At 60.2% G+C, this 27,793-nt stretch overlaps 1 protein-coding gene across 1 annotated transcript in view; it reads right to left on the minus strand.

Annotated features, from left to right (window-relative positions):
- LOC147113157 (dynein axonemal heavy chain 8-like) overlaps positions 1 to 10,894 on the minus strand; it is a 193,127-nt gene extending 182,233 nt beyond the window's left edge. The window contains exon 1 of the mRNA XM_085998247.1: positions 10,568 to 10,894. The gene's annotated coding sequence lies outside the window, so the exon portion shown is untranslated. The remainder of the gene's footprint in view (positions 1 to 10,567) is intronic.
- Between the last annotated feature and the right edge of the window lie 16,899 nt (positions 10,895 to 27,793).

Consider the following 27,793-nt stretch of genomic DNA (forward strand, 5'->3'; position numbering starts at 1 on the left):
TAGGGATAGCATAAGATCCAAGGAGAAGACATATAAATTGGCCAGAAAAAGCAGCAAACCTAAGGATGGGGAGCAGTTTAGGATTCAGCAAAAGAGGACAAAGGGATTAATTAAGAGGGGGAAAATAGAATGAGAGTAAGCTTTCAGGGAACATAAAAACTGACTGTAAAAGCTTCAATAGATATGTGAAGAGAAAAAGATTGGTGAAGTCAAGCATAGGTCCCTTGCAGTCAGAATCAGGGGAATTTATAATGGGGAACAAAGAAATGGTAGACCAATTAAATACATACTTTGGTTCTGTCTTCACAAAGGAGGACACAAATAACCTCCCAGAGATGTCGGGGTACATAGGGTCTAATGAGAGGGAGGAACTGAATGAAATCGGTATTTCTGGGGAAATGGTGTTAGGGAAATTGACGGGATTGAATGCTGATAAATCCCCAGGGCCTGATAATCTACATCCTAGGGTACTTAAGGAAGTGGCCCTAGAAAGAGTAGATGCATTGCTGGTCATCTTGCAAAATTCTATAGACTCTGGAACACTTCCCATGGATTGGAGGGTAGCTAATGTAACCCCACTTTTTAAAAAAGGTGGTAGCGAAAAACGGGTAATTATAGACTGGTAAGCCTGACATTGGTAGGGGGAAAATGCTAGAGTCCATTATAAAAGATGTAATAGCAGAGCACTTAGAAAACAGTGACAAGATCGGACAAAGTCAACATGGATTTACAAAAGGTAAATCATGCTTGACTAATCTACTGGAATTTTTTGAGGATGTAACTGGTAGAATAGACAAGGGAGAACCAGTGGATGTGGTGTATTTGGACTTTCAGAAGGCTTTCGATAAGGTCCCGCATAAGAGACTAGCGAGCAAAGTTAAAGCACATGGGATTGGGGGTAAGGTACTGACTTGGATAGAAAACCGGTTGGCAGACAGGAAGCAAAGAGTTGGAATAAACGGGTCTTTTTCGGAGTGGAAGGCAGTGACCAGTGGGGTACCGCAGGAATCGGTGCTAGGATCCCAGTTATTCACAATATATATTAATGATCTAGACGAGGGAACTAGATGTAATAGCTCCAAGTTTGCAGAGGACACGAAGCTGGGTGGGCATGTATGCTGTGAGGAGGATGCAGAGAAACTCTAGTATGATTTCGACAGGTTGGGCGATTGGGCAGATGCATGGCAGATGCAGTATAATGTGGATAAATGCGAGGTTATCCACTTTGGTGGCAAAAACAGGAAGGCAGATTATTATCTGAACGGCAGTAGATTGGGAAAAGGGGAAGTGCAACGAGACCTGGGTGTCCTTGTGCACCAGTCGCTGAAGGTAAGCATGCAGGTGCAGCAGGCGGTTAAGAAGGCAAATGGTATGTTGGCCTTCATAGCGAGAGGATTCGAGTACAGGAGCAAGGATGTCTTGCTGCAGTTGTACAGGGCCTTGGTGAGACCACACCTTGAACATTATGTGCAGTTTTGGTCGCCTTATCTGAGGAAGGATGTTCTTGCCATGGAGGGAGTGCAGCGAAGATTCACCAGACTGATACCTGGGATGGCAGGAATGACGTACGAAGAGAGATTGGGTCGATTAGGCTTATATTCGCTAGAGTTTAGAAGAATGAGAGGGGATCTCATTGAAACTTATAAAATTCTAACAGGACTAGACAGACTAGATGCTGGAAGGATGTTCCCGATGGCGGGTGAGTCCAGAGCCAGGGGTCACAGTCTAAGGATAAGGGGTAAGCCATTTAGGACAGAGATGAGGAGGAATTTCTTCACCCAGAGAGTGGTGAGCCTGTGGAATTCTCTACCACAAAAGGCAGTTGAGGCCAATTCATTAAATATATTCAAGAAGGAGTTAGATATATTTCTTAAGGCTAAAGGGATCAAGGAATATGGAGAGAAAGCAGGGACAGGGTACTGAATTTTGATGATCAGCCATGATCTCATTAAATGACGGAGCAGGCTCAAGGGGCCGAATGGCCTGCTCCTGCTCCTATCTTCTATGTTTCTACCGAATGTATTATCCACGTTATACTGCATCTGCCATGTATTTACCCACTCACTCAATTTATCTAAATCGCCTTGAAGCCTCTTTGCACCCTCCTCACAACCCCACCTAGTTATGTGTCATCAGCAAACTTGGAAATATTACATTTGGTTCCCTCATCCAAGTCATTGATATATATTGTGAATAGCTGGGGCCCAAGCACTGATCCCTGCTGACCCCACTAGTCACCGCCTGCCACCCGGAAAAAGACCCACTTATTCCTACTCTCTGTTTCCTGTCTGTTAACCAATTTTCAATCCATGCCAGTACATTACCCCCAATCCCATGTGCTTTAATTTTGCACACTAACCTATGTGGGACTTTATCAAAGCCCTTCTGAAAATCCAAATACACCACATCCACTGGTTCTCCCTTATCTATTCTACCTCTCCGCCTCTCTCCTCCGTTGAGACGCTCCTTAAAACCTGCCTCATATCACCTATGTGGCTTGGTGTCAAATTTTATTTACTAACGCTCCAGTGAAGCGCCTTGTGATGTTTTACTATGTTAAAAGGCACAATTATAAATGCAAGTTGTTGTTGTTGTTGCCTCCTACCAGCAGTCTGGGAGTGGCAGAAAAACACATTTAAAACCGTTAGCCAATTCAGAGGGGGGAGAAAAATCTAGGAAATTCCTCTACCCCCAGAAAATCTGACCATGAGATACATCACCCAACCTCCCACCTACCTTCTGAACACAGCGATATTGCCACAGCAAAAAACTCATACAACAACGCACAAGCCAGCAACTTGTTGCAAGTGTCGATGAATCTCAGCGTAAAGAAAAACCTCCTAACATCTGATATGATTCTATCCTTTTCTATCGGTTCCCATTGGCCTTCGGGTTGCCAACTCTGGTTAGACATATTCCTGGTGTTATATGACCTCCTGTCTCCATCCACCCCCACCCATCTGCCATTGGCCACCCAACATATCCATACTCACAGTGCACAATCTTCCCATTACAACTGGAAAACAAATAGACTCCAATATCCAATTGGATGACATTTGACTATCATTCAAATAGCCTTCCTTCCCCCCCATGTACAACTAAAAGTGTTCAGAATTTTTTTTTTTTTTTTTTTTTTAAACAATTTTTTTAATGCCCCTATAATTTTTTCTCCTGGATTACTAACAGCAGTATCCTGGAAATTAGTGTTGAATTCCTGGAGATTCCAGGGCAATCTTTTCTCTAATTTGTTCCTGGGATGTGGGCGTCGCTGGCAAGGCCAAGATTTATTGCCCATCCCGAATTGCCCTCGAGATGGTGGTGGTGAGCCGCCTTCTTGAACCACTGCAGTCCATGTGGTGAAGGTATTCCCGCAGTGCAGTTAGGGAGGGATTTCCAGGATTTTGACCCAGCGATGATGAAGGAACGGTGATATATTTCCAAGTCAGGATGGTATGTGACTTGGAGGGGAACTTGGTGGTGTTGCCATGCACCTGTTGCCCTTGTCCTACAAGGTGGTAGAGGTCGCAGGGTCTCTAAGGTGCTGTCAAAGAAGCCTTGGCGAGTTGCTGCAGTGCATCTTGTAGATGATACACACTGTAGTCACAGTGCGCCGGTGGTGGAGGGAGTGAATGTTTAAGGTGGTGGATGGGGTGCCAATCAAGCAGGCTGCTTTGTACTGGATAGTGTTGTGCTTCTTGAGTATTGTTGGAGCTGCACTCATCCAGGCAAGTGGAGAGTATTCCATCACACTCCTGACTTGTGCCTTGTAGATGGTGGAAAGGCTTTGGGGACTCAGGAGGCGATACACTCACCACAGAATACCCAGCCTCTGACCTGCTCTTGTACCCACAGTATTTATGAGGCTGGTCCAGTTAAATTTCTGGTCAATGGTGACCCCCCAGGATGTTGATGGTGCAGGATTCAGTGATGGTAATGTCATTGAAAGTCAAGGGGTGGTGGTTAGACTCTCTCTTGTTGGAGATAGTCATTGCCTGGCATTTGCGTGGCGCGAGTGTGACTTGCCACTTGTCAACCCAAGCCTGAATGTCGTCCAGGCCTTGCTGCTTGCGGGCATGAACTGCTTCATCCTCTGAAGAGCTGCAAATGGAACTGAACATTGTGCAATCCTCAGCGAACATCCCCAATTCTGACCTTATGGCGGAGGAAGGTCATTAATGAAGCAGCTGAAGATGGTTTGGCTTAGGACACTGCCCTGAGGAACTCCTGCAGTGATGTCCGGGGGCTGAGATGATTGACCTCCAACAACCACAACCATCTTCCGTTGTGCTAGGTATGACTCCAGCCGGTGGAGAGTTTTTCCCGATTCCCAATGACTTTAATTTTACTAGGGCTCCTTGATGCCACACTCACTCAAATGCTGCCTTGATGTCAAAGGCAGTCACTCATAGAAACACAGAAGATAGGAGCAGCAGTAGGCCATTCGGCCCCTCGAGCCTGCTCCGCCATTCAACGAGATCATGGCTGATCATCCAAATTCAGTATCCTGTCCCTGCCTTCTCCCCATATCCCTTGATCCCTTTAGCCTTAAGAAATATATCCAACTCCTTCTTGAATATATTTAATGAACTGGCCTCCACCGCCCTCTGTGGCAGAGAATTCCACAGGTTCACCACTCTCTGGGTGAAGAAATTCCTCCTCATTTCAGTCCAAAATGGCTTACCCCTTATCCTTAGACTATGACCCCTGGTTCTGGACTCCCCAGCCATCAGAAAGATCCTTCCTGCATCTAGTCTGTCCAGGCCTGACAGAATTTTATAGGTTTCGATGAGATCCCCTCTCAATCTTCTAAACTCCAGTGAGTATAAGCCCAATCGACACAATCTCTCCTCATACGTCATTCCTGCCATCCCAGGTATCAGCCTGTTGAATCTTTGCTGCACTCCTTCCATGGCCAGGACGTCCTTCCTCAGATAAGGCGACCAAAACTGCACACAATACTCAAGGTGCGGTCTCACCAAGGCCCTGTACAACTGCAGCAAGACATCCTTGTTCCTGTACTCGAACCCTCTTGCTACGAAGGCCAACATACCATTTGCCTTAACCGCCTGCTGCACCTGCATGCTTACCTTCAACGACTGGTGCACAAGAACACCCAGGTCTCTTTGCACTTCCCCTTCTCCCAATCTATTGCCATACAAATAATAATCTGCCTTCCTGTTTTTGCCACCAAAGTGGATAACCTCACATTCATCAACATTATAGTGCATCTGCCATGTTTCTGCCCAATCACCCAACCTGTCCAAATCGTACTGGAGTTTCACGACATCCTCCTCACAGCATACCCTCCCACCCAGCTTTGTGTCGTCTGCAAATTTGGAGATATTACATCCAACTCCCTCGTCCAGATCATTAATATATATTGTGAACAGCTGGGGTCCTAGGACCGATCCTTGCGGTACCCCACTAGTCACTGCCTGCCACTCGGAAAGCGAACCGTTTATTCCAACTCTTTGCTTTCTGTCCACCAACCAGTTCTCTATCCAAGTCAATACCTTGCCCCCAATCCCATGTGCCTTAATTTTGCACGCTAATCTCTTATGCGGGACCTTATCAAAAGCCTTCTGAAAGTACAAATACACCACATCCACTGGTTCTCCCTTATCTATTTTACCAGTTACATCCTCAAAAAATTCCAGTAGATTAGTCAAGCATGATTTACCTTTTGTAAATCCATGTTGACTTTGTCCGATCCTGTCACTGCTTTCCAAGTGCTCTGCTATTACATCTTTTATAATGGACTCTAGCATTTTCCCCACTACCGATGTCAGGCTTACCGGTCTATAATTCCCCGCTTTTTCTCTACCACCTTTTTTGAATAGTGGGGTAACATTAGCTACCCTCCAATCCATGGGTACTGTTCCAGAGTCCATCGAATGTTGGAAGATGACCAGCAATGCATCTACTATTTCTAGGGCCACTTCCTTAAGTACCCTAGGATGTAGATTATCAGGCCCTGGGGATTTATCAGCCTTCAGTCCCATCAATTTTCCTAACACCATTTCCCTACAAATACTGATTTCTTTCAGTTCCACCCTTTCATCAGACCCTATGTTCCCCGGCATCTCTGGGAGGTTATTTGTGTCCTCCTTTGTGAAGACAGAACCAAAATATGTATTTAGTTGGTCTGCCATTTCTTTGTTCCCCATTATAAATTCCCCTGATTCTGACTGCAAGGGACCTACGCTTGACTTCACCAATCTTTTTCTCTTCACATATCTATAAAAGCTTTTGCAGTCAGTTTTTATGTTCCCACTCTCACCTTACATCTGGATTTCAGCTCTTGCATTCATGTTTGGACCAAGGCTGTAATGAGGTCTGGATCTGTTTAGTCCTGGCAGAAACCAAACTGAGCATAAGAACATAAAAACATAAGAGCATCAGAAATAGGAGCACAAGTAGGCCATTCAGCCCTTCGAGCCTGCTCCGCCATTCAATGAGATCATGGTTGATCTTCTGCCTCAACTCCATTCACCGGCCCTATCGCCATATCCCTTGATGCCTTTACTTGTCAGGAATCTATCGACTTCTGTTTTGAATATACCCAATGACTGAGCCTCCACAGCCCTCTGGGGTAGAGAATTCCAAAGATTCACCACCCTGTGTGAAGAAATTTCTTCTCATCTCAGTCCTGAATGGTCTACCCTTTATCCTGAGGCTGTGACTCCTGGTTCTAAACTCCCTAGCCAAGGGAAACATTCTCCCAGCATCCACCCTATCAAGCCCTGTAATAATTTTGTCTGCTTCAATGAGATCCCCTCTCATTCTTCTGAATTCAAGAGAACACAGTCCTAGTTTAGTCTTCTCATACAACAGTCCCGCCATCCCAGGAATCAATCTTGTAAACCTTTGTTGCACTCCCTCTATGGCAAGTATATCCTTCCTTGGGTAAGGAGACCAAAAATGTACACAGTACTCCAGGTGTGGTCTCACCAAGGCCCTATATAATTGGAGTAAGACTTCTTTACTCCTGTACTCAAATCCCCCTGTAATGAAGGCCAGCATACCATTTGCCTTCCTAATGGCTTGCTGCACCTGTACATTCACTTTCAGTGACTCATCTACAAGGACACCCAGGTCCCTTTGAGCATCTGCATTCCCCAATCTTTCACCATTTAGGAAATACTCTGCCTTTCTGTTTTTCCTACCAATGTGGATAACTTCACATTTATCCATATTATATTCCATCTGCCATGTCACTTAGCCTGTCGAGATCCCCTTGAAGCCTCTTCACATCTGACACTGCCACCTAGCTTTGTATCATCAGCAAATTTGGAGATGTTACATTTAGTCCCCTCATCCAAATCATTGATATAGATTGTGAATAGCTGGGCCCCAAGCACCGATCCTTGCGGTACCCCGCTAGTCACAGCCTGCCATCCTGAAAAAGACTCATTTATCGCAACTTTGTTTTCTGTCTGTTAACCAATTCTCAATCCATGCTAGTATATTACCCCCAATTCCATGTGCCCTAATTTTGTTCACCAACCTCTTGTGTTTAGATTGAAGACCTTAGTTTCAGATTGGACTACATTACTCTCAAACTTAATGTAAAATTCAATCATATTATGGTCACTTGTCCCTAAAGGCCCCTTTACCACAAGATTATTGATTAGCCCTTTCTCATTACACAGTACCAGATCCAGGATAGCCTGTACCCAGGTTGGTTCCTCCACATACTGATCCAGGAAACCATCTTGCATGCATTCCAAAAATTCGTCCTCCACACCATTAGTGGTAATTTGATTTGCCCAGTCAATATGCAGATTAAAGTCCCCCATGATTACTGTATTGCCCTTGTTACATGCACTTCTAATTAGCATCGGTGAGCAGGTTATTGATGAGTAAGGGCCGCTTAATAGCACTATCGACGACCTACCTTCCACACTTTGCTGATGATTGAGAGTAGACTGATGAGGCGGTAATTGTCTGGATTGGATTTGTCCTGCATTTTGTGGACAGGACATACTTGGGCAGTTTTCCACATTGTCGGATAGATGCCAGTGTTACAGCTGTACTGGAACAGCTTGGCTGGAGGCGCAGCTAGTTCTGGAGCACAAGTCTTCAGCACTACAGCCGGGATGTTGTCAGGGCCCATAGCCTTTGCTGTATCCAGTGCGTTTAGCTGTTTCTTGATATCACGTGGAATGAATCGAATTAGCTAAAGACTGGCTTCTGTGATGGTGGGGACCTCAGGAGGAGGCCGAGATGGATCATCCACTCGGCACTTCTGGCTGAAGATTGTTGCAAACGCTTCAGCCTTGTCTTTTGCATTCGCATGCTGGGCTCCACCATCATTGAGGATGGGGATATTCATAGAGCCTCCTCCTCCCGTTAGTTGTTTAATTGTCCATCACCATTCACGACTGGATGCGACAGGACTGCAGAGGTTTGATCTGATCCGTTGGTTGTGGGATCACTTAGCTCTGTCTTTAGCATGTTTCATCTGCTGTTTAGCTTGCATGTACTCCTGTGTTGCATCTTCCCCAGGTTGGCACGTCATTTTTAGGTACGCCTGGTGCTGCTCCTGGTATGCTCTTCTACACTCCTCATTGAACCAAGGTTGGTCGCTTGGCTTGATGTTAATGGCGGTGGGATAATGAGGGATATAGCGGGCGATGAGGTTACAGATTGTGATGAAATATAAGTCTGCTGCTGCGGTGGTCACTGCTACCAATGTTGTCAGGGGCAAATGCATCTGTGGCAGGTAGATTGGTGAGGACGAGGTAAAGTAGATTCTTCCCACGTGTCGGTTCTCTCACCACCTGCTGTACGCCCAGACTGGTAGCTATGTCCTTCAGGACTCGTCCAACTCGGTAAGTAGTGCTGCTGCTGAGCCACTCTTGGTGATGGACATTGAAGTCCCCCACCCAGAGTACATTCTGTGCCCTTGCTACCTTCAGTGCTTCTTCCAAGTGGTGTTAAACACGGAGGAGTACTGATTCATCAGCTGAGGGAGGACGGTAGGTGGTAATCAGCAGGAGGTTTCCTTGCCCATGCTTGACCTAAAGCCATGAGACGTCATGGGGTCCGGACTCAGTGTTGAGGACTCCCAGGGCCACTCTCTCCCGACTGTATACCACTGTGCCGCCACCTCTGGTGGATCTATCCTGCCGGTAGGACAGGACATACCCAGGGATGGTGATGGAAGAATCTGGGACATTGGCTGAAAGGTATGATTCTGTGAGTATGACTGTCAGGCTGTTGTTTGACCAGTCTGTGGGACAGCTCTCCCAATTTTGGCACAAGTCCCCAGATGTTGGCAAGGAGGACTTTGCAGGATTGACTGGGCTGGGTGTGCCGTTGCCGTGTCCGTAGCCGGTGCCGAGGTCGATACCGGGTGGTCCGTCCGGTTTTATTCTTTGTGACCCAGAAATTGGTGTCGGGGGCTTCCCGCGGGTGCAAGCCCCCGACCTACACTTACATAGCGCGCCGACAGTTGAAGCCTGGCCCTGCGTGGATTTCCTGTCAGTGGCCCGGTTCAGCTCCTGGCGCGCTGTGCTTGCGTGATCCAGCGGCGTAGTTAGTTCGATGAGCCGGCTGGGATCACGTGAGCACTGGGCAACCAATCGGAGGCTGCAAAAGTTCATTCATGAGTTTGATAGTAAGAACTGTCAAACTCAAACTCCGGGCGCCCAAAACAGTACTTAAACTTCAAATAAAAGTTAAAAAAACATCCCACTAATTAAATGAACTATTAATAACTGTAAAAAACTAATTTAAACAATTATTCAAATTTTTGAAAAAAAATTTTTTTTTTTTTTTTTTTAAATCGGATCTAAAAATACACTTACCTTACTGTAAAGTCTTTAAAAATAAGAAACCTGTGGAAAAAAATTTCTAACTTTAATTAATAGACCACTTACCTTTTAAAACTAAGTACTTACGTCTGCTTTTTTCTCGCGTAAAAACTGGAGGCGTTATCGCACGGGCAACCCTGTAAAAAAAAAAGGAATTTCAGCGCGCACGCGCAGACTCCTGCGCGCACGCGTTCCCCCTGGTTCAGAGGAAAGGCAATGCCGGTTTTCATGCTGAAAACCGGCACTTCCATTGGGCCCATGCGTGAGTACACGGTGCGTACTCACGCGTTGGGACCCGAATTACTGGACCATTATTGTTTTTCGTAGCGGTTTGTTACAACTGAGTACCTTGCTAGGCCATTTCAGGGCGCAGTTAAAAGTCAACCACATTGCTGTGCGTCTGGAGTCACCTATAGGCCAGACCGGTTAAGGACGGCAGATTTCCTTCCCTAAAGGGCATTCGTGAACCAGATGGATTTTTATTACAATCTGATAGTCCTGGAGGGTTGGCAGCCCTAGCTGCCCTCCATTCTGTTTATTTGTTTACAGACTGATTTTTATAGACATCAGCATTTGGGACCTTTGTTCACACTGACTTGTGCTTCTGCACCATCAAAATATACCAACAAAAAAAAAATCAAAATTTCGCTGTAGTGAGAGGGAAAATTGGCAAAATTGCACTAACATAAATTCAGGATGTTAGTAGGCATTTTTCAAAATTCCAATACCCACAACAATGTAATACTCACCGGATAGTTCTTGAGATAATAAAACAGAAAATTTGCCGCAAATATTTGCGTCAGCTGAGCGAGGAAACGCCAGCAACTTTTCTACCGCGAGGGGTTTCCACCGACCAAACAACCCCGGAAAGTCGTCGTGCTCTCCTTTTCAGAACATAAGAGCTTTCACTGAGACGGTACAAATAACCGTTTGTAGTCAGATTGTTTTGATTTTGGCCTCTTGAATCCCCCGTTTCGCGGCGGTGTGAAACTCCGGCGCTCGATCCGAGACTGGCGACAAACCGCCGCTCGCGCCTTTCCCAACCGCCAACCGAATTAACGGCCGGGCGGCGCGTGAGGTCAGAGAGGCTCACGGGGGGGTGAGGTCAGAGAGGCTCCCGGGGGGTGTGAGGTCAGAGAGGCTCCCGGGGGGTGTGAGGTCAGAGAGGCTCGCGGGGGGGGGGAGGGTCAGGTCAGAGGCTCGCGGGGGGTGTGAGGTCAGAGAGGCTCGCGGGGTGTCAGATCGGCTCGCGGGCGGGTGACGTCAGAGAGGCTCGCGGGGGGGTGAGGTCAGGGAGGCTCGCGGGGGGTCAGAGAGGCTCGCGGGGGGGTGAGGTCAGAGAGGCTCGCGGGGGGTGAGGTCAGAGAGGCTCCCGGGGGGTGTGAGGTCAGAGAGGCTCCCGGGGGGTGTGAGGTCAGAGAGGCTCCCGGGGGGTGTGAGGTCAGAGAGGCTCCCGGGGGGTGTGAGGTCAGAGAGGCTCGCGGGGGGGGGAGGGTCAGGTCAGAGGCTCGCGGGGGGTGTGAGGTCAGAGAGGCTCGCGGGGGGGTCAGGTCAGAGAGGCTCGCGGGGGGCGAGGTCAGAGAGGCTCGCGGGGTGTCAGATCGGCTCGCGGGCAGGTGACGTCAGAGAGGCTCGCGGGGGGGTGAGGTCAGAGGCTCGCGGGGGGTCAGAGAGGCTCGCGGGGGGGTGAGGTCAGAGAGGCTCGCGGGGGGTGAGGTCAGAGAGGCTCCCGGGGGGTGTGAGGTCAGAGAGGCTCCCGGGGGGTGTGAGGTCAGAGAGGCTCCCGGGGGGTGTGAGGTCAGAGAGGCTCCCGGGGGGTGTGAGGTCAGAGAGGCTCCCGGGGGGTGTGAGGTCAGAGAGGCTCGCGGAGGGTGTGAGGTCAGAGAGGCTCGCGGGGGGGTCAGGTCAGAGAGGCTCGCGGGGGGCGAGGTCAGAGAGGCTCGCGGGGGGCGAGGTCAGAGAGGCTCGCGGGGGGCGAGGTCAGAGAGGCTCGCGGGGGGGTCAGATCGGCTAGCGGGCGGGTGACGTCAGAGAGGCTCGCGGGGGGGTGAGGTCAGGGAGGCTCGCGGGGGGGTCAGAGAGGCTCGCAGGCGGGTGAGGTCAGAGAGGCTCGCGGGTGGGTGAGGTCAGAGAGGCTCGCGGGGGGGTCAGAGAGGCTCGCGGGGGGTGAGGTCAGAGAGGCGCGCGGTTGGGGGAGGTCAGAGAGGCGCGCGAGCGGGTGAGGTCAGAGAGGCACGCGGGTGAGGTCAGCGAGGCTCGCGGGCTGGTGAGGTCAGAGAGGCGCGCGGTTGGGGGAGGTCAGAGAGTCACCCGGATGGGTGAGGTCAGAGAAGCGCGCAGCGGGTGAGATCAGAGAGGCGGGCGGGTGAGGTCAGAGAGGCGCGTGGATGGGTGAGGTCAGAGAGACTCCCGGGGGGGTGAGGTCAGAGGCTCGCGGGGGGGGGTGTGTTCAGAGAGGCTCGCGGGTGGGGTGAGGTCAGAGAGGCTCGCGGGGGGGTGAGTTCAGAGAGGCTCCCGGGGGGCGGGCACGGTCAGAGAGGCTCGCGGGCGAGGTCAGAGAGGCTTGTGGGGGGTGAGGTCAGAGAGGCGCGCTGGCGGGTGAGGTCAGGGAGGCATGCGGTTGGGGGAGGTCAGAGAGGCGCGCGAGCGGTTGAGGTCAGGGAGGCGCGCGGTTGGGGGAGGTCAGAGAGGCGCGCGAGCGGGTGAGGTCAGAGAGGCGCGCGGGTGAGGTCAGAGAGGCGCGCGGGCGGGTGAGTTCAGAGAGGCTGGCGGGTGAGATCAGAGAGGTGCACGGCGGGCGGGCGGGTGAGGTCGGAGGCACGCGAGTGGGTGAGGTCAGAGAGGCGCACGGGTGAGATCAGAGAGGTGCACGGCGGGCGGGCGGGTGAGGTCAGAGAGGCGCGCGGATGGGTGAGGTCAGAGAGGCACGCGGATGGGTGAGTTCAAAGAGGCGCGCGGCGGGTGAGTTCACAGAGGCACGAGGGCGGGTGAGGTCAGAGGCGCGCGGGCGGGTGAGGTCAGAGAGGCACAAGTGCGGGTGAGGTCAGAGGCGCGCGGGCGGGTGAGGTCAGAGAGGCGCGTGGGCGGGTCACGTCAGAGAGGCGGGCGGGCGATGAGGTCAGAGAAGCGTGCGGGTGAGGTCAGAGAGGCGCGCGGGTGGGTAAGGTCAGAGGCACGCAGGCGGATGAGGTCAGAGAGGAGCGCGGGCGGGGGAGGTCTGAGAAGCGCGGGGGCGAGTGAGGTCAGAGAGGCCCGCGGGCGGGTGCGGTCAGAGAGGCGTGCGGGTGAGGTCAGAGAGGCGGGCAGGTGAGGTCAGAGAGGCGCGTGGGTGGGTGAGGTCAGAGAGGCGGGCGGGTGAGGTCGGAGAGGCGCGCAGTTGGGGGAGGTCAGAGAGGCGCGCAGTTGGGGGAGGTCAGAGAGGCGCGCGAGCGGGTGAGGTCAGAGAGGCTCGCCGGCGGCTGAGGTCAGAGAGGCGCGCGGGCGGGTGAGGTCAGAGAGGCGCGCGAGCGGGTGAGGTCAGAGAGGCGCACGGGTGAGGCCAGAGTGGCGCGAGTGCAGGTGAGTTCAGAGAGGCACACGCATGGGTGAGGTCAGAGAAGCGCGCAGATGGGTGAGGTCAGAGAGGCGCGCAGCGGGTGAGATCAGAGAGGCGGGCGGGTGAGATCAGAGAGGTGCACGGCGGGCGAGTGAGGTCGGAGAGGCCCGCGGGCGGGTGTGGTCAGAGAGGTGCGCGGTTGGACATCAGAGAGGCGCGCGAGCGGGTGAGGTCAGAGAGGCGAGCGGGTGAGGTCAGAGAGGCGCGCGGGTGAGGTCAGAGCGGCGCGCAGGCGGGTGAGTTCAGAGAGGCACGCGGATGGGTGAGGTCAGAGAGGCGCGTGGCAGGTGAGGTCAGAGGCACGCGGATGAGGTCAAAGGCGCACGGGCGGGTGAGGTCAGAGGCGGGCGGCGGGTGAGATCAGAGAGGCTCGCGGGCAGGTGAGGTCAGAGAGGCCCGTGGGAGGGTGAGGTCAGAGAGGCACGCGGATGGGTGAGGTCAGAGAGGCCCGTGGGCAGGTGAGGTCAGAGAGGCGTGCGGGCGGGCGTGGTCAGAGAGGCGCGCGGATGGGTGAGGTCACAGAGGCGTGCGGCGGGTGAGGTCAGAGAGGCTCGCGGGCGGGTGAGGTCAGAGAGGCACGCAGATGAGTGAGGTCAGAGAGGCGGCCGGGCAGGTGAGTTCAAAGAGGCTCGCGGGCGGGTGAGGTCAGAGAGGCACACAGATGAGTGAGGTCAGAGAGACGGCCGGGCAGGTGAGTTCAAAGAGGCGGGCGGCGAGTGAGGTCAGAGAGGCTCGCGGGGGGGTGAGGTCAGAGAGGCTCACGGGCGGGTGCGGTCAGAGAGGCGCGCGGGCGGGTGAGGTCAGAGAGGCGCGCGGGTGAGGTCAGAGAGGCGTGCGGCGGGTGAGGTCAGAGAGGCGGTCGGTCGAGTGAGGTCAGAAAAGTGGGCGGGTGAGGTCAGAGAGGCGGGTGAGGTCAGAGAGGCGGGCAGGCGGGTGAGGTCAGAGAGGCGCGCGAATGGGTGAGGTCAGAGAGGCGGGCGAGTGAGGTCAGAGAGGTGCGCGGCGGGTGAGGTCAGAGGGGCGCGTGGGCGGGTGAGGTCAGAGAGGCGCGTGGCAGGTGAGGTCAGAGGCGCGTGGGGGGGTGAGTTCAGAGAGGCCCGTGGGCGGGTGAGCTCAGAGAGGCTCGCGTGGAGGTGAGGTCAGAGGCTCGCGGGGGGTGAGGTCAGAGAGGCGCACGGGCGGGTGAGGTCAGGGAGGCACGCGGTTGGGTGAGGTCAGGGAGGCACGCGGTTGGGTGAGGTCAGAGAAGCACGCGAGCGGGTGAGGTCGGAGAGGCGCGTGGGTGAGGTCAGAGAGGCGCGCGGATGGGTGAGGTCAGAGAAGCACGCAGATGAGTGAGGTCAGAGAGGCACGAGGGCGGGTGAGGTCAGAGAGGCACGCGGGCAGGTGAGGTCAGAGAGGCGCGCGGGTGAGGTCAGAGAGGCGTGTGGGCGGGTGAGGTCAAAGAGGTGCGCAGGCGGGTGAGGTCAGAGAGGCGGGCGGGTGAGGTCAGAGAGACACGAGGGCGGGTGAGGTCAGAGGAGCACGAGGGCAGGTGAGGTCAGAGGGGCGCACGGCGGGTGAGGTCAAAGAGGAGCGCGGGCGGGTGCGGTCAGAGAGGAGAGCGGCGGGTGAGGTCAAAGGCGTGTGGGCGGGTGCGGTCAGAGAGGCGGGCGGGTGAGGTCAGAGAGGCACGAGGGCGGGTGCAGTCAGAGAGGCACGAGGGCGGGCGCGGTCAGAGAGGCCCGAGGGCGGGTGCGGTCAGAGAGGCGAGCGGCGGGCGGGTGGGGTCAGAGAGGCAGGCGAGCGGTTGAGGTCAGAGAGGCAGGCGGGTGAGGTCGGAGGCACGAGGGCGGGTGCAGTCAGAGAGGCGCGCGGCGGGCGGGTGAGGTCAGAGAGGCACGAGGGCGGGTGAGGTCAGAGAGTCGAGCGGCGGGCGGGTGAGGTCAGAGAGGCCCGAGGGCGGGTGAGGTCAGAGAGGCGCGTGGGCGGGTGAAGTCAGAGAGGCGAGCAGCGGGCGGGTGGGGTCAGAGAGACGCGCGGGCGGGTGCGGTCAGAGAGACGAGCGGCGGGCGGGTGAGGTCAGAGAGGCGCGCGGGCGGGTGCGGTGAGAGAGGCCAGCGGCGGACGGGTGAGGTCAGAGTGGCACGAGGGCGGGTGCGGTCAGAGAGGCGAGCGGCGGGCGGGTGAGGTCAGAGAGGCACGAGGGTGGGTGAGGTCAGAGAGGCGGGCGGGTGTGGTCAGAGAGGCACGAGGGCGGGTGAGTTCAGAGAGGCGGGCGGGTGTGGTCAGAGGCCCGCGGGCGGGTGAGGTCAGAGAGGCGCGCGGCAGGTGAGGTCAGAGAGGCGGGCGGGTGTGGTCAGAGAGGCACGAGGGCAGGTGCGGTCAGAGAGCTGAGCGGCGGGCGGGTGTGGTCAGAGAGGCACGAGGGCGGGTGAGGTCAAGAGGCACGAGGCGGATGAGGTCAGAGGCGGGTGTGTGAGGTCAGAGGCGGGTGTGTGAGGTCAGAGCGGCGGGCGGGTGAGTTCAGAGAGGCACGAGGGCGGGTGTGGTCAGAGAGGCACGAGGGCGGGTGAGGTCAAGAGGCACGAGGCGGATGAGGTCAGAGGCGGGTGTGTGAGGTCAGAGGCGGGTGTGTGAGGTCAGAGCGGCGGGCGGGTGAGGTCAGAGAGGCACGAGGGCGGGTGCGGTCAGAGAGCTGAGCGGCGGGCGGGTGTGGTCAGAGAGGCACGAGGGCGGGTGAGGTCAAGAGGCACGAGGCGGATGAGGTCAGAGGCGGGTGTGTGAGGTCAGAGGCGGGTGTGTGAGGTCAGAGCGGCGGGCGGGTGAGTTCAGAGCGGCGCGCGGGCGTGTGAGGCCGCAGAGGCGCGCGTGCGGGTGAGGTGAGAGAGGCACGCGGGCAGGTGAGGTCAGAGGCTCGCGGGTGAGGTCAGAGGGGCGCGTGGGCGGGTGAGGTCAGAGAGGCGGGCAGGTGAGGTCAGAGAGGCGCGTGGGCGGGTGAGGTCGGAGAGTAGCGCGGATGGGTGAGGTCAGAGAGGCACAAGGGCGGATGAGGTCAGAGGCGGGTGGGTGAGTTCAGAGCGGCGTGAAGGCGGGTGAGGTCTGAGAGGTGCGCGGGCGGGTGAGGTCAGAGAGGCGGGAGGGTGTGGTCACAGAGGCCCTCGGGCGGGTGAGGTCAGAGAGGCTCGCGGGTGAGGTCAGAGAGGCGCGCGGCGGGTGAGGTCAGAGAGGCGGGCGGGTGCGGTCAGAGCGGCGGGCGGGTGAGGTCAGAAAGGCGCGTGGGCGGGTGAGGTCAGAGAGGCGCGCGGTGGGTGAGGTCAGAGAGGCTCGCGGGCGGGAGAGGTCAGAGAGGCGCGCGGTGGGTGAGGTCAGAGAGGCGGGCGGGTGTTGTCAGAGAGGCTCGCGGGGGGTGAGGTCAGAGAGGCGTGCTGGCGGGTGAGGTCAGGGAGGCACGCGGTTGGGGGAGGTCAGAGAGGCGCGCGAGCGGGTGAGGTCAGGGAGGCACGCAGTTGGGGGAGGTCAGAGAGGCACGAGGGCGGGTGAGGTCAGAGAGGCACGCGGGCAGGTGAGGTCAGAGAGGCGCGCGGGTGAGGTCAGAGAGGCGTGTGGGCGGGTGAGGTCAAAGAGGTGCGCAGGCGGGTGAGGTCAGAGAGGCGGGCGGGTGAGGTCAGAGAGACACGAGGGCGGGTGAGGTCAGAGGAGCACGAGGGCAGGTGAGGTCAGAGGGGCGCACGGCGGGTGAGGTCAAAGAGGAGCGCGGGCGGGTGCGGTCAGAGAGGCGGGCGGGTGAGGTCAGAGAGGCACGAGGGCGGGTGCAGTCAGAGAGGCACGAGGGCGGGCGCGGTCAGAGAGGCCCGAGGGCGGGTGCGGTCAGAGAGGCGAGCGGCGGGCGGGTGGGGTCAGAGAGGCAGGCGAGCGGTTGAGGTCAGAGAGGCAGGCGGGTGAGGTCGGAGGCACGAGGGCGGGTGCAGTCAGAGAGGCGCGCGGCGGGCGGGTGAGGTCAGAGAGGCACGAGGGCGGGTGAGGTCAGAGAGTCGAGCGGCGGGCGGGTGAGGTCAGAGAGGCCCGAGGGCGGGTGAGGTCAGAGAGGCGCGTGGGCGGGTGAAGTCAGAGAGGCGAGCAGCGGGCGGGTGGGGTCAGAGAGACGCGCGGGCGGGTGCGGTCAGAGAGACGAGCGGCGGGCGGGTGAGGTCAGAGAGGCGCGCGGGCGGGTGCGGTGAGAGAGGCCAGCGGCGGGCGGGTGAGGTCAGAGTGGCACGAGGGCGGGTGCGGTCAGAGAGGCGAGCGGCGGGCGGGTGAGGTCAGAGAGGCACGAGGGTGGGTGAGGTCAGAGAGGCGGGCGGGTGTGGTCAGAGAGGCACGAGGGCGGGTGAGTTCAGAGAGGCAGGCGGGTGTGGTCAGAGGCCCGCGGGCGGGTGAGGTCAGAGAGGCGCGCGGCAGGTGAGGTCAGAGAGGCGGGCGGGTGTGGTCAGAGAGGCACGAGGGCAGGTGAGGTCAGAGAGGCCCGCGAGCGGGTGAGGTCAGAGATGCGCGCGGGCAGGTGAGGTCAGAGAGACACGAGGGCGGGTGCGGTCAGAGAGCCGAGCGGCGGGCGGGTGAGGTCAGAGAGGCACGAGAGCGGGTGCGGTCAGAGAGGCGAGCGGCGGGCGGGTGAGGTCAGAGAGGCACGAGGGCGGGTGCGGTCAGAGAGCTGAGCGGCGGGCGGGTGTGGTCAGAGAGGCACGAGGGCGGGTGAGGTCAAGAGGCACGAGGCGGATGAGGTCAGAGGCGGGTGTGTGAGGTCAGAGGCGGGTGTGTGAGGTCAGAGCGGCGGGCGGGTGAGTTCAGAGCGGCGCGCGGGCGTGTGAGGCCGCAGAGGCGCGCGTGCGGGTGAGGTGAGAGAGGCACGCGGGCAGGTGAGGTCAGAGGCTCGCGGGTGAGGTCAGAGGGGCGCGTGGGCGGGTGAGGTCAGAGAGGCGGGCAGGTGAGGTCAGAGAGGCGCGTGGGCGGGTGAGGTCGGAGAGTAGCGCGGATGGGTGAGGTCAGAGAGGCACAAGGGCGGATGAGGTCAGAGGCGGGTGGGTGAGTTCAGAGCGGCGTGAAGGCGGGTGAGGTCTGAGAGGTGCGCGGGCGGGTGAGGTCAGAGAGGCGGGAGGGTGTGGTCACAGAGGCCCTCGGGCGGGTGAGGTCAGAGAGGCTCGCGGGTGAGGTCAGAGAGGCGCGCGGCGGGTGAGGTCAGAGAGGCGGGCGGGTGCGGTCAGAGCGGCGGGCGGGTGAGGTCAGAAAGGCGCGTGGGCGGGTGAGGTCAGAGAGGCGCGCGGTGGGTGAGGTCAGAGAGGCTCGCGGGCGGGAGAGGTCAGAGAGGCGCGCGGTGGGTGAGGTCAGAGAGGCGGGCGGGTGTTGTCAGAGAGGCTCGCGGGGGGTGAGGTCAGAGAGGCGTGCTGGCGGGTGAGGTCAGGGAGGCACGCGGTTGGGGGAGGTCAGAGAGGCGCGCGAGCGGGTGAGGTCAGGGAGGCACGCAGTTGGGGGAGGTCAGAGAGGCGTGCTGGCGGGTGAGGTCAGAGAGGCGCGTGGGTGGGTGAGGTCAGAGAGGCGGGCGGGTGGGTGAGGTCAGAGAGGCGGGCGGGTGAGGTCGGAGAGGCGCGCAGTTGGGGGAGGTCAGAGAGGCGCGCAGTTGGGCGAGGTCAGAGAGGCTCGCGGGGGGTGAGGTCAGAGAGGCGCGCTGGCGGGTGAGGTCAGGGAGGCACGCGGTTGGGGGAGGTCAGAGAGGCGCGCGAGCGGGTGAGGTCAGGGAGGCGCGCGGTTGGGGGAGGTCAGAGAGGCGGGTGAGGTCAGAGAGGCGCGCGGGTGAGGTCAGAGAGGCGCGTGGGCGGGTGAGTTCAGAGAGGCTGGCGGGTGAGATCAGAGAGGTGCACGGCGGGCGGGCGGGTGAGGTCGGAGGCACGCGAGTGGGTGAGGTCAGAGAGGCGCACGGGTGAGATCAGAGAGGTGCATGGCGGGCGGGCGGGTGCGGTCAGAGAGGCGCGCGGATGGGTGAGGTCAGAGAGGCACGCGGATGGGTGAGTTCAAAGAGGCGCGCGGCGGGTGAGTTCACAGACGCACGAGGGCGGGTGAGGTCAGAGGCGCGCGCGCGGGTGAGGTCAGAGAGGCACAAGTGCGGGTGAGGTCAGAGGCGCGCGGGCGGGTGAGGTCAGAGAGGCGCGTGGGCGGGTGAGGTCAGAGAGGCGGGCGGGCGATGAGGTCAGAGAAGCGTGCGGGTGAGGCCAGAGAGGCGCGCGGGCGGGTAAGGTCAGAGGCACGCGGGCGGGTGAGGTCAGAGAGGCGCGCGGGCGGGGGAGGTCTGAGAAGCGCGTGGGCGAGTGAGGTCAGAGAGGCCCGCGGGCGGGTGAGGTCAGAGAGGCACGCGGGCGGGTGCGGTCAGAGAGGCGTGCGGGTGAGGTCAGAGAGGCGCGTGGGCGGGTGAGGTCAGAGAGGCGGGCAGGTGAGGTCAGAGAGGCGCGTGGGTGGGTGAGGTCAGAGGCGGGCGGGTGAGGTCGGAGAGGCGCGCAGTTGGAGGTCAGAGAGGCGCGCAAGCGGGTGAGGTCAGAGAGGCTCGCGGGCGGCTGAGGTCAGAGAGGGTCGCGGGCGGGTGAGGTCAGAGAGGCGCGCGGTTGGGGGAGGTCAGAGAGGCGCGCGAGTGGGTGAGGTCAGAGAGGCGCACGGGTGAGGCCAGAGAGGCGCGAGTGCAGGTGAGTTCAGAGAGGCACGCGGATGGGTGAGGTCAGAGAAGCGCGCAGATGGGTGAGGTCAGAGAGGCGCGCAGCGGGTGAGATCAGAGAGGCGGGCGGGTGAGATCAGAGAGGTGCACGGCGGGCGGGCGGATGAGGTCAGAGAGGCCCGCGGGCGGGTGTGGTCAGAGAGGCGCACGGGTGAGGTCAGAGAGGCGCATGGGCGAGTGAGGTCAGAGAGGCACGTGGGCGGGTGAGTTCAGAGAGGCGGGCGGGTGAGGTCAGAGATGCGCGCGGGTAACGTCAGAGAGGCAAGTGGGCGGGTGAGGTCAGAGAGGCGCGCGGGCGGGTGAGATCAGAGAGGCGCGCGGTTGGACATCAGAGAGGCGCGCGAGCGGGTGAGGTCAGAGAGGCGCGCGGGTGAGGTCAGAGAGGCGCGCGGGCGGGTGAGTTCAGAGAGGCACGCGGATGGGTGAGGTCAGAGAGGCGCGTGGCAGGTGAGGTCAGAGGCACGCGGGTGAGGTCAAAGAGGCGCGTGGGCGGGTGAGGTCAGAGGCGGGCGGCGGGTGAGATCAGAGAGGCTCGCGGGCAGGTGAGGTCAGAGAGGCCCGTGGGAGGGTGAGGTCAGAGAGGCACACAGATGGGTGAGGTCAGAGAGGCCCGTGGGCAGGTGAGGTCAGAGAGGCGTGCGGGCGGGTGAGGTCAGAGAGGCGCGCGGATGGGTGAGGTCAGAGGGGCGTGCGGCGGGTGACGTCAGAGAGGCTCGCGGGCAGGTGAGGCCAGAGAGGCACACAGATGAGTGAGGTCAGAGAGGCGGCCGGGCAGGTGAGTTCAAAGAGGCTCGCGGGCGGGTGAGGTCAGAGAGGCACACAGATGAGTGAGGTCAGAGAGGCGGCCGGGCAGGTGAGTTCAAAGAGGCGGGCGGCGAGTGAAGTCAGAGAGGCTCGCAGGGGGGGTGAGGTCAGAGAGGCTCACTGGCGGGTGCGGTCAGAGAGGCGCGCGGGTGAGGTCAGAGAGGCGGTCGGTCGAGTGAGGTCAGAAAAGCGGGCGGGTGAGGTCAGAGAGGCGGGTGAGGTCAGAGAGGCGGGCAGGCGGGTGAGGTCAGAGAGGCGCGCGGATGGGTGAGGTCAGAGAGGCGGGCGAGTGAGGTCAGAGAGGTGCGCGGCGTGTGAGGTCAGAGGGGCGCGTGGGCGGGTGAGGTCAGAGGCGCGTGGCAGGTGAGGTAAGAGAGGCGCGCGGGTGAGGTCAGAGAGGCGGTCGGTCGAGTGAGGTCAGAAAAGCGGGCGGGTGAGGTCAGAGAGGGGCAGGCGGGTGAGGTCAGAGAGGCGCGCGGATGGGTGAGGTCAGAGAGGCAAGCGGATGGGTGAGTTCAAAGAGGCGCGCGGCGGGTGAGTTCACAGACGCACGAGGGCGGGTGAGGTCAGAGGCGCGCGCGCGGGTGAGGTCAGAGAGGCACAAGTGCGGGTGAGATCAGAGGCGCGCGGGCGGGTGAGGTCAGAGGGTGAGGTCAGAGAGGCGCGTGGGCGGGTGAGGTCAGAGAGGCGGGCGGGCGATGAGGTCAGAGAAGCGTGCGGGTGAGGCCAGAGAGGCGCGCGGGCGGGTAAGGTCAGAGGCACGCAGGCGGGTGAGGTCAGAGAGGCGCGCGGGCGGGGGAGATCTGAGAAGCGCGTGGGCGAGTGAGGTCAGAGAGGCCCGCGGGCGGGTGAGGTCAGAGAGGCGCGCGGGCGGGTGCGGTCAGAGAGGCGTGCGGGTGAGGTCAGAGAGGCGCGTGGGCGGGTGAGGTCAGAGAGGCGGGCAGGTGAGGTCAGAGAGGCGCGTGGGTGGGTGAGGTCAGAGGCGGGCGGGTGAGGTCGGAGAGGCGCGCAGTTGGGGGAGGTCAGAGAGGCGCGCAGTTGGGGGAGGTCAGAGAGGCGCGCAAGCGGGAGAGGTTAGAGAGGCTCGCGGGCGGCTGAGGTCAGAGAGGCGCGCGGGCGGGTGAGGTCAGAGAGGCGCGCGGTTGGGGGAGGTCAGAGAGGCGCGCGAGTGGGTGAGGTCAAAGAGGCGCACGGGTGAGGCCAGAGAGGCGCGAGTGCAGGTGAGTTCAGAGAGGCACGCGGATGGGTGAGGTCAGAGAAGCGCGCAGATGGGTGAGGTCAGAGAGGCGCGCAGCGGGTGAGATCAGAGAGGCGGGCGGGTGAGATCAGAGAGGTGCACGGCGGGCGGGCGGATGAGGTCAGAGAGGCCCGCGGGCGGGTGTGGTCAGAGAGGCGCACGGGTGAGGTCAGAGAGGCGCATGGGCGAGTGAGGTCAGAGAGGCACGTGGGCGGGTGAGTTCAGAGAGGCGGGCGGGTGAGGTCAGAGAGGCAAGTGGGCGGGTGAGGTCAGAGAGGCGCGCGGGCGGGTGAGATCAGAGAGGCGCGCGGTTGGACATCAGAGAGGCGCGCGATCGGGTGAGGTCAGAGAGGCGAGCAGGTGAGGTCAGAGAGGCGCGCGGGTGAGGTCAGAGATGCGCGCGGGTGGGTGAGTTCAGAGAGGCACGCGGATGGGTGAGGTCAGAGAGGCGCGTGGCAGGTGAGGTCAGAGGCACGCGGGTGAGGTCAAAGAGGCGCGTGGGCGGGTGAGGTCAGAGGCGGGCGGCGGGTGAGATCAGAGAGGCTCGCGGGCAGGTGAGGTCAGAGAGGCCCGTGGGAGGGTGAGGTCAGAGAGGCACACAGATGGGTGAGGTCAGAGAGGCCCGTGGGCAGGTGAGGTCAGAGAGGCGTGCGGGCGGGTGAGGTCAGAGAGGCGCGCGGATGGGTGAGGTCAGAGGGGCGTGCGGCGGGTGACGTCAGAGAGGCTCGCGGGCGGGTGAGGTCAGAGAGGCACGCAGATGAGTGAGGTCAGAGAGGCGGCCGGGCAGGTGAGTTCAAAGAGGCTCGCGGGCGGGTGAGGTCAGAGAGGCACACAGATGAGTGAGGTCAGAGAGGCGGCCGGGCAGGTGAGTTCAAAGAGGCGGGCGGCGAGTGAAGTCAGAGAGGCTCGCGGGGGGGTGAGGTCAGAGAGGCTCACGGGCGGGTGCGGTCAGAGAGGCGCGCGGGTGAGGTCAGAGAGGCGGTCGGTCGAGTGAGGTCAGAAAAGCGGGCGGGTGAGGTCAGAGAGGCGGGTGAGGTCAGAGAGGCGGGCAGGCGGGTGAGGTCAGAGGCGCGCGGATGGGTGAGGTCAGAGAGGCGGGCGAGTGAGGTCAGAGAGGTGCGCGGCGTGTGAGGTCAGAGGGGCGCGTGGGCGTGTGAGGTCAGAGGCGCGTGGCAGGTGAGGTAAGAGAGGCGCGCGGGTGAGGTCAGAGAGGCGGTCGGTCGAGTGAGGTCAGAAAAGCGGGCGGGTGAGGTCAGAGAGGCGGATGAGGTCAGAGAGGCGGGCAGGCGGGTGAGGTCAGAGAGGCGCGCGGATGGGTGAGGTCAGAGAGCCGGGCGAGTGAGGTCAGAGAGGTGCGCGGCGTGTGAGGTCAGAGGGGCTCGTGGGCGGGTGAGGTCAGAGGCGCGTGGCAGGTGAGGTAAGAGAGGCGCGCGGGTGAGGTCAAAGAGGCGCGCGGGTGAGGTCAGAGGCGCGTGGGGGGGTGAGTTCAGAGAGGCCCGCGGGCGGGTGAGCTCAGAGAGGCTCGCGTGGAGGTGAGGTCAGAGGTTCGCAGGGGGTGAGGTCAGAGAGGCGCGCGGGCGGGTGAGGTCAGGGAGGCTTGCGGTTGGGTGAGGTCAGAGAGGCGCGCGAGCGGGTGAGGTCGGAGAGGCGCGCGGGTGAGGTCAGAGAGGCGCGCGGATGGGTGAGGTCAGAGAAGCACGCAGATGAGAGGTCAGAGAGGCACGAGGGCGGGTGAGGTCAGAGAGGCACGCGGGCAGGTGAGGTCAGAGAGGCGCGCGGTTGGATGAGTTCAGAGAGGCGCGCGCGCAGCGCGCGGGTGAGGTCAGAGAGGCGCGTGGGCGGGTGAGGTCAGAGAGGCGGGCAGGTGAGGTCAGAGAGCCGAGCGGCGGGTGAGGTCAGAGAGGCACGAGGGCGGGTGAGGTTAGAGAGGCACGCGGCGGGTGAGGTCAAAGAGGCGCGCAGGCGGGTGAGGTCAAAGAGGAGCGCGGGCGGGTGCGGTCAGAGAGCCGAGCGGCGGGTGAGGTCAGAGAGACACGAGGGCGGGTGAGGTCAGAGAGGCACGAGGGCGGGTGAGGTCAGAGGGGCGCACGGCGGGTGAGGTCAAAGAGGAGCACGGGCGGGTGCGGTCAGAGAGGCGAGCGGCGGGTGAGGTCAAAGGCGTCTGGGCGGGTGCGGTCAGAGAGGCGCACGGCGGGCGGGTGAGGTCAGAGAGGCACGAGGGCGGGTGAGGTCAGAGAGTCGAGCGGCGGGCGGGTGAGGTCAGAGAGGCACGAGGGCGGGTGAGGTCAGAGAGGCGCGTGGGCGGGTGAAGTCAGAGAGACGAGCGGCGGGCGGGTGAGGTCAGAGAGGCGCGCGGGCGGGTGCGGTGAGAGAGGCCAACGGCGGGCGGGTGAGGTCAGAGTGGCACGAGGGCGGGTGCGGTCAGAGAGGCGAGCGGCGGGCGGGTGAGGTCAGAGAGGCACGAGGGTGGGTGAGGTCAGAGAGGCGGGCGGGTGTGGTCAGAGAGGCACGAGGGCGGGTGAGGTCAGAGAGGCGGGCGGGTGTGGTCAGAGAGGCCCGCGGGCGGGTGAGGTCAGAGAGGCGCGCGGCAGGTGAGGTCAGAGAGGCGGGCGGGTGTGGTCAGAGAGGCACGAGGGCGGGTGAGAGAGGCCCGCGAGCGGGTGAGGTCAGAGAGGCGCGCGGGCGGGTGAGGTCAGAGAGACACGAGGGCGGCTGTGGTCAGAGAGGCGAGCGGCGGGCGGGTGCGGTCAGAGAGGCACGAGGGCGGGTGAGGTCAAGAGGCACGAGGCGGATGAGGTCAGAGGCGGGTGTGTGAGGTCAGAGGCGGGTGTGTGAGGTCAGAGCGGCGGGCGGGTGAGTTCAGAGCGGTGCGCGGGCGGGTGAGGCCTCAGAGGCGTGCGTGCGGGTGAGGTGAGAGAGGGGCGCGGGCAGGTGAGGTCAGAGGCTCGCGGGTGAGGTCAGAGAGGCGCGTGGGCGGGTGAGGTCAGAGAGGCGGGCAGGTGAGGTCAGAGAGGCGCGTGGGCGGGTGAGGTCGGAGAGTAGCGCGGATGGGTGAGGTCAGAGAGGCACGAGGGCGGATGAGGTCAGAGGCGGGTGGGTGAGTTCAGAGCGGCGTGAAGGCGGGTGAGGTCTGAGAGGTGCGCGGGCGGGTGAGGTCAGAGAGGCTCGCGGGTGAGGTCAGAGAGGCGCGCGGCGGGTGAGGGCAGAGAGGCGGGCGGGTGCGGTCAGAGAGGTGGGCGGCGGGCGGGTGAGGTCAGAGGCGCGCGGGTGAGGTCAGAAAGGCGCGTGGGCGGGTGAGGTCAGAGAGGCGCGCGGTGGGTGAGGTCAGAGAGGCTCGCGGGCGGGTGAGGTCAGAGAGGCGCGCGGCGGGTGAGGTCAGAGAGGCGGGCGGGTGTTGTCAGAGAGGCCCGCGGACTGGTGAGGTCAGAGAGGCTCGCGGGTGAGGTTAGAGAGGCGCGCGGCGGGTGAGGTCAGAGAGGCGCGCGGCGGGTGAGGTCAGAGCGGCGGGTGGCTGGGGTCAGAGAGGCAGGCGGGCGGGTGAGTTCAAGAGGCACGAGGGTGGATGAGATCAGAGGCGGGTGGGTGAGGTCAGAGCGGCGGGCGGGTGAGTTCAGAGCGGCGTGAAGGCGGGTGAGGTCAGAGAGGCGCGCGGGCGGGTGAGGTCAGAGAGGCTCGCGGGTGAGGTCAGAGAGGCGGGAGGGCAAGTGAGGTCAGAGAGGCGAGCGGCGGGCAGGTGATGTCAGAGAGGGACGAGGGCGGGTGAAGTCAGAGAGGCGCGCGGATGGGTGAGGTCAGAGAGGCGTGCGGGCGGGTGAGGTCAGAGAGGCGCGCGGATGGGTGAGGTCAGAGGCGTGCGGATGGGTGAGGTCAGAGAGGCGGTCGGTCGAGTGAGGTCAGAGGTGCGTGGACGGGTGAGGTCAGAGAGGCGGGCAGGAGGGTGAGGTCAGAGAGGCTCGCGGGTGAGGTCAGAGAGGCACGAGGGCGGGTGAGGTCAGAGAGGCGCGTGAGTGAGGTCAGAGAGGCGCGCGGGTGAGGTCAGAGAGGCGGGCAGGTGAGGTCAGAGAGGCGGGCAGGTGAGGTCAGAGAAGCGGGCGGGTGAGGTCAGAGAAGCGGGCGGGTGAGGTCAGAGAGGCGGGCGGGTGAGGTCAGAGAAGCGGGCGGCTGAGGTCCGAGAGGCAGGCGGGTGAGGTCAGAGAAGCGGGCGGGTGAGGTCAGAGCGGGCGGGTGAGGTCAGAGAAGCAGGCGGGTGAGGCCAGAGAGGCGCGCGGTTGAGGTCAGAGAGGCGGGCGGGTTGGTGAGGTCAGAGAAGCAGGCGGGTGAGGTCAGAGAGGCGGGTGGGCGGGTGAGGTCAGAGAAGCAGGCGGGTGAGGTCGGAGAGACGGGTGGGCGGGTGAGGTCAGAGAAGCGGGCGGGTGAGGTCAGGCGCGTGGCGGGTGAGGTCAGAGAGGCACGTGTTGCGTGAGGTCAGAGTGGAGGTAGGGCGGGTGAGGTCGCAGAAGCGCACGACAGGTGGGTGAGGGCAGAGAGGCACGTGGGCGGGTGGGATCAGAGATGCGGGCGGGCGCATGAGGTCAGAGTGGTGGGTGGGAGGTTGAGGTTAGAGTGGCGGGTGGTCAGGCGGGTGAGGTCAGAGAGGCGCCCGGGTGGCTGCTCTCCGTCTCTCCTGAAAACACGCCAGCTAATCCTGTCGGGTTGACAAGTGATTGGCTTCCTAACTGCTACAGCTCCACCATAAAAACAGAGCTCTCAACAAGGATCACTTGCAGGTGGCAGAACTTTGTTTGTTCAGGTCTTGGAGAACTTTTTGCAGGTCCACTGATCTTGGAAGTGGTGAAGCTCTGATCCATCTCCACTGTGACCTCCTGGGAAAACCCTCTCCCCACATTTATTGAGCGCTTCTCAACGGAGATATCTACCAGCAGCATGGGAACCATTTATTTCCTTTCATCCTGGTCCTCAGATTCGGAGGACGAGCAGCCACGGTAGCAGCAAAACCAGGCACAACAGCAGCAGCAACAACAGGAACGCCAACCTGCTGCTCACCCACCTGATGGTGCACAGGGTCGTAGGCGCCAGCGCAGGGAAGCACATTGCTGCAGGAGATACCCCCAAAACAGGGTTTACAGGCTGAGGATGAGCTTCCTCAACATGACTGAGCATCAGTACCAAAGGAGGCTGAGACTTTCGCGAGAGGTAGTCGCTGACATCTGCGGAATGCTGCACCAACACCTGGAGCCCAGAGGAGCGGGTGGACATCCCTTACCAGTGGTTGTCAAAGTCACCACTGCACTCAACATTTTTGCTTCAGGCTCCTTTCAGGGATCATCAGCAGACATCAGCGGCATCTCCCAGTAAGCCGCACACACTTGCATCACGCAGGTTACCGATGCCTTTGCAAAGGCGCACAATTACATCCACTTCTCCACGGATCAAGCAAGTATAACCACGCGTGTGGTTGGCTTTGCAAATATGGCAAGCTTCCCAAGTGTACAGGACGTCGTAGCCTTAAGGCACTCCATCACAATCCTCAACGTGCAGCTGGTGTGTAACCACAAGAAGGACATTTTGCATGTTTGCGCCAAGTACCCTGGCAGTTGTCATGAGTCATTCATCCTGCGGCAGTC

The sequence above is a fragment of the Somniosus microcephalus genome, chromosome 9, assembly GCF_052327205.1.
Source record: "Somniosus microcephalus isolate GS21.2 chromosome 9, FLI_Smic_1.0, whole genome shotgun sequence".
Classification (NCBI taxonomy): domain Eukaryota; kingdom Metazoa; phylum Chordata; class Chondrichthyes; order Squaliformes; family Somniosidae; genus Somniosus; species Somniosus microcephalus.